A 6164-nucleotide genomic window follows, 5' to 3' on the forward strand; every position below is an offset into this window, starting at 1 on the left:
CGTATTGAGAAGCTGTGCCGTCGTAAAAAGTAACGTCGCGTGTCGTTTTGTACTCGTAATACTACGCTCACTAAATTGGGATTATTTTGCGATACGGGCTATCGCTGCCGGAGACAGCGGCCCTTTACGTTCACCTGAGGGTGAAATAAATTTATTTGCGAAACGAAGCCTTGCTGTCGGTTGGAATAGCTGCCGGGCAGAGGTGTTCATTGGCGAGATCGTCGAACGATCATAATTTTTTTTGCGATAGAAATTTTCGAGTCAAAGCTGTACGGTTCGTGTAAGAATTGCTGGAGAAGTTGCGAGTTAGGTAGAGAAATAAATTCACGCGGCCGGGAAAGGGAATCGTTTAGGCCACCCGGTATAGTACTAGAGGAATTCGAGAATTTTTTTTTGGAAGCGCGTGTTGTTAACGAGACGCGGTCGAGACCGGGGTCCTTTTGTTCGCGCGTTGCGAAGCGAGACCTTCGTGAGGGATTATCTCGCTCGAATTCGACCGGCAATATAAACAAGCCGTGTTTACTACCGGGGCGGATTAAGTCAAGGTTAGGAAGTCGAACGGTGAAGGGTCTTGCGCTGCCGGGGAATCATGTTGCGACCGGACCGTAATGAGGGGGACGGATACGAATACTTTTCACAGAACGAGGAGGACGCGGACGGAAATGATAATCCGGACGCGATAACCTCGGAGGAGGAGCGGGCCGAGGAGAGGAGGTCGCCACCCTGCACCTTCACTCTACCGGTACCGCTCTTCGATAGAAAAGCACCCCGATCATCGTATTCCCCTCCGCGCGATACCGAAGAAAGTAGGCCGGACACTTTCCCGAGGGTCTCGACGCAACCCTCGCCGGGTATCAGTGGGGAGATGTATTGTCGGGGAACTCCGTTGATGGAAGTCATGCGGCGGTGGCGTACAAAATTTTCCGGGGCGCCCGGGGAAGACTCAGCAGCCTTCCTCGAACGCTTCGAGCATCACCGGAAAAACAGTAACATCCCGGACCGATATTTGCTCCGCTGCCTGACTGTTTGTTTGTAACGGTCGTCGATTCCGGCGGTAATCGAAATCTTCGCGGTGCTGACCCCTCAGTGTTTGGACAGCTCGTCGGACCAAGGTTCGTTAGCTGACGAGGGGAATCGGCCGGTGCGGGAAGACGAGGTGCGAAGGTTCGGAAAGAATTCGGAAACAACAGTTACGTTAAATGACGTACTATATTTAGTGAACGTAAACGAGTACAAACAAGTGAACAGTGCTGCTTCTTAAGCGCGACGTAGGTGCATGGTTGCAGTGTGCATGCATGAATCGGGGCGGTATACGACGGGCATCGGTATCGCGGCACAATAGTTCGGACGGTGAACAAGTGTTAGCGGCGCGGATTCCGGCGGGTCGGCGGAGCGGAACGGTGTATCGGAGCTCGGTGGTTTCGGCGGTAGCGGCGGGGAGTTTGGTGGGTCGGCGGGCCCGGCGATGGTCGTCGGAGATTTCGGTGTTTCGGCGGAATCGGTGGGTGACTCGGTGGTGCGGTGGATCGGAAGCGTGTAACGGTGGAGTCTTCGACGGCTCGGCGAAGTGAAGGTCAGTGCGGAGAGTTCGACGGCTCGGAGAACGGGTTTCGGAGGGACGGTCTCGGCGGCTCGGCGAAACAGAGGTCGGGGTGCAGGTTTCGACGGTTTGGTGAGACGGGTTTTCAGGCGAGAGTTTCGGCGGCTCGACGAAACGGACTGTCGGTGTGGGAGTCTCGACGGCTCGGCGAGACGGACTTCGGTGTGGAGGTTTCGACGGCTCGACGAAACGGGTTTCGGTGTGGAGGTTTCGACGGCTCGGCGAAACGGATTTCGGTGTGGATGTTTCGGCGGCTCGGCGAAACGGAGTTCGGTGTGGATGTTTCGACGGCTCGGCGAAACGGATTTCGGTGAGGATACTCACCCTGGATAGGAGATGTGTCGGCTTCCTGGTGATTGCTGTGACGGCTCGTCTCAGGCAGGAGTACAGGACTGGAGTCTAGAATACTTCTAGACGGAATGCGGTAATTTGTCTTCTTTGCCTCGGTTTATATATCATTAACATTGTGGTGAGGGTTGGTGGTGCGGTAGAGGGTTTGTACTGTTTTCGGTACGTTTCGGTCGCGTCCGCCCTTGTTTTGGGGCTGTATTCGAAAAGAACCGTTGGTGACAGGCCTGCTCGGTGCAGGTCTGTTACATGTTTAGAGAGCACAGCATTGCACTGGTACAAGAGGAGGGAAGCGGAAATAGATACGTGGAACGAGTTCGTGCACGAGTTCTGGGATTATTTCGGCGACCCGGAATACCAAGACACCTTAACGCGAAACATTAAAGATCGTTCGCAAGGGGAAAATGAACCCGTTCGCGACTACCTCACTAGCATGGGAGGGATGTTCGATAGATTAGTACCACCGTGGCCGGAGGATAAGAAAGTAAATCGGACCTACTGGGGAGCGAAGCCGCTCATTAGAAACGCGATTTCATTAGCCAATATCACCAGATTCCCTCATTTGGAGAAGGCGTTAATAGTGGCTGAACGCGAATCCGATAGTCAGAAATTAAAACGTAACCCGAAGCCGTCGGAGATGGCTCATCCGATATTCGCGTATGACCCCAATCGCCACGCCTCTCATGAACAACCGGAGAGAGGGAGGACCGTGCAATTAGAATACGCGAATGCGATAGCTGCCGGAAGTGGCGAATCGACTGACCGATCCCCCACCCACGCATATGGAGGGCCCCGCCTCGGCCCGGGTAAACGGGACTCTTTAGCACCGAGCGCGAAAAATTTTTCAGCTGCCGGGCGAAGGGAAACGCGATACGGAGTCGAGTTAAGGGACCGTTCGAGTAGACCCCCACCGGTTGAACCGGAAGAAACCGCGAACACCGATCGGCGAACGGAACCGACCCGCGACAGACAACGCGCGTTTGGGAGTTCGCCGCTCGAGTGTTGGAACTGTTGGAAAAAGGGACATAGATCGCGGGATTGTCGGGAAGCACCACGGATACATTGCTACCGTTGCGGAGCGCGAGACGTAACCATTAACAGCTGCCGGAACTGCGAAAGATCATCGGGAAACGGGGGGAGGAGTCACTCGAAGGGGCCAGAGAGACTCCACCAGAAGTAATATCGGCCCGAGTATTAAATCTCGGAGAAAAGAGACCACCACTATTAACTGTCAATACACTGATCAGAACGCTGCCGGTACGCGCACTGGTGGACTCGGGGTCGTCAATCACTTTCGTTAGTCGGGAAGTATTAGATCGGGTTGACGACGGCGTCGTATGCATTGAAAATACGGAAAAGCCCTGCTATTTCCTCCTGGCCACGGGGACAATCGATCGTGCAGTCGAGCGGGCCCATTTCGGGTTAAAGATCGCGAAGAAGGAACACCGGATCTCGGCGCGCGTATTGGACAATCTCGTGACCCCTCTCCTTTTGGGTACAGATTCAATTGCACTCTTGATTGTTGCGGAATTTCACAGAGCAATCTGGTATTTCGCGTCTCATCCGAGTGAGAAGTTTCCCTTCGATGACGCTCCACCAGCCACCGTGTGCTGTGGGTTACAGATTTTGAGTGATTCGGAAAACGATCGTTTAACGAAATTCCTCGAGGCCGAGCTGCCGGAGTTTAAAAAGATCAAGGGATTGACGGACTTGATCAGCCACCGTATAGACGTGGGCGACCACCCACCCATTAAGCAACGCTATTATGCCGTCTCTCCGAAAATTCAGGAAGCTATTTACGCCGAAGTTGACACCTTATTGGCGGACGGCATAATAGAACCGTCACAGAGTGGCTGGTCAAGCCCTATAGTCATGGTTAAAAAGCCAAACGGAAAATATCGGTTCTGTTTGGACTTTAGGAAGGTGAACGAGGTCTCGAGGAAAGACGCGTACCCCTTACCGCTCATGACTCAGATCTTGGATAAACTGCGATCCGCAAAATACATCTCGACCCTTGATCTCAGTCAGGCCTATTTTCAGATTCCGTTAGAATCGAACAGTCGCGAGATAACCGCGTTTACGGTGCCGGGTAAAGGACTTTTTCACTTCCGTAGGATGCCATATGGGCTGACGGGGGCCCCGGCTACATTTCAACGATTACTAGACCGTCTAATTGGGCCTGAGATGGAGCCCCACGTGTTCTCCTATTTAGATGACGTAATTATCGTCACAAAAACATTTGAGGAACACCTAGTAAGGTTGAAACGCGTGTTAGACAAAATAAAAGCTGCCGGTTTAATCATTAACCCGGAAAAGTGCGAGTTTTGTCGCGCTGGGGTCCGGTACCTGGGTTTCGTAGTCAGCAGGGAAGGCTTAACTGTCGATCCGGATAAAATCCAGCCGATGGTGTCGTATCCAGCCCCGAAGAACGTGAAGCAAGTGCGGCGTTTCTTAGGGATGGCTTCCTGGTATAGGAGGTTCATCCCGGGATTCGCTACGCTTGCGGAGCCGTTAAACAAATTACTTCGGAAGGACTGCGAGTGGGTTTGGAAGGACGGACAGCAATCCGCCTTCGAAGCCCTCCGCGAAATGATAGCCTCCGCACCGACACTATCCTGTCCTGACTTCGAAACACCATTTACGGTACAAACCGACGCGAGTACTGTCGGGTTAGGCGCGGTACTGACACAAGAGATCGAGGGTATTGAAAAGGTAATTGCATTCGCGAGTCGCGCTCTGTCGCTGCTGGAACGGAAGTACTCAGCAACGGAGTTGGAGTGCTTAGCGGTACAAAAGTTTAGACCGTATTTAGAGGGGTACAAATTCACCGTGATAACAGATCACAACAGCTTACGGTGGTTGCGTAAATTACAGAACCCCTCAGGGAGATTAGCGCGGTGGGCCTTACAGCTCCTCGAATACGACTTCAAGGTCGTATACCGACAAGGTGCCCTCAACCGAGTGCCGGATGCATTCTCGCGAGCGTATGAGGGAAGGGAGGTCACCGAAGGGGAGGTTGAGATTGCGGCTGCCGTGCGTGCGAGGTGGTACGAGAGCAAATTAGCGGAGGTAGAGGGAAACCCCCAAAAATTTAAGGACTGGTCGATTCGGAATGGGGAATTATTTTGCCGGAGAACCGATCCCCTGATCGCGGAGACCTTAGGTCGAGATGGGGACGAGTGGAAATTGGTGGTCCCCGAGGAGCGCAGGACCGAGATCTTGCAGGAGGCACATGATGGCCCCCAAGCCGGACATTTAGGTATCGAGAAGACATACCACCGCGTCGCGACCCGATACTACTGGCCGGGCATGTACAGAACAACTGTGGAATACGTAAGACGCTGTACCACTTGCCAGCTGACAAAGGTGGAGCAGTCGCTCCCGTCGGGGCTGATGGGTCGGCGCCGTATCGACATGCCCTGGTCAATAGTCGCTGCCGATATCATGGGACCATTCCCTCCTAGCAAGTCCGGTCATGCATACCTCCTCGTGATGCAGGACTTATTCACTAAATGGATTGAGTGCGCCCCACTCCGAAGAGCGACCGGTCCTAAAATGGCGGAGGCCCTCGAAAGCCTCATTTTTTAGCGGTGGGGAACACCGGATGTGCTCCTCACCGATAACGGGACGGAATTTGTAAACAAGTGTTTGCAGGAGTTAGCGAAAGAATACGGTATTCGTATTACTACGACCCCTCCGTACCACCCGCAGGCAAACCCCGTAGAAAGAGTCAATCGAATCTTGAAAACCATGATGGTGGCGTACATCGGGAGGGATCACCGAGAGTGGGACGTACACTTAGATAAATTCAGATTCGCGTACAACACGGCGCATCATTCAGTACTGAAGACTTCTCCAGCATTTTTAAATTTCGGGCGAGAGCCGAGGCCAGCGAAATGCTTGCGGGCGAGCAGCGAGCCGCCACTAGATTTAGAAGTAGCGTCCACAGAACAGTGGAAAGGCAGAATTGCTCAACTGCAAACGTTACGCAGTTGGGTAGTAGAAAATTTAGAAGACGCGTATAATAATCAGGCGCGTTACTATAACGAAAAACATAGGGACGTGGAATTCGAGGTCGGGGATAAAGTAATGAAAAGACAAAGAGTTCTTTCATCTGCGGCACAGCACGTCGCAGCGAAGTTAGCCCCCAAATACACCGGTCCCGTCGTGATAACGCGAAAGTTATCACCGGTAGTGTACGGGTTGTCGTCCGAAG

The sequence above is a fragment of the Lasioglossum baleicum genome, unplaced genomic scaffold (assembly GCF_051020765.1).
Source record: "Lasioglossum baleicum unplaced genomic scaffold, iyLasBale1 scaffold0065, whole genome shotgun sequence".
Lineage (NCBI taxonomy): Eukaryota > Metazoa > Arthropoda > Insecta > Hymenoptera > Halictidae > Lasioglossum > Lasioglossum baleicum.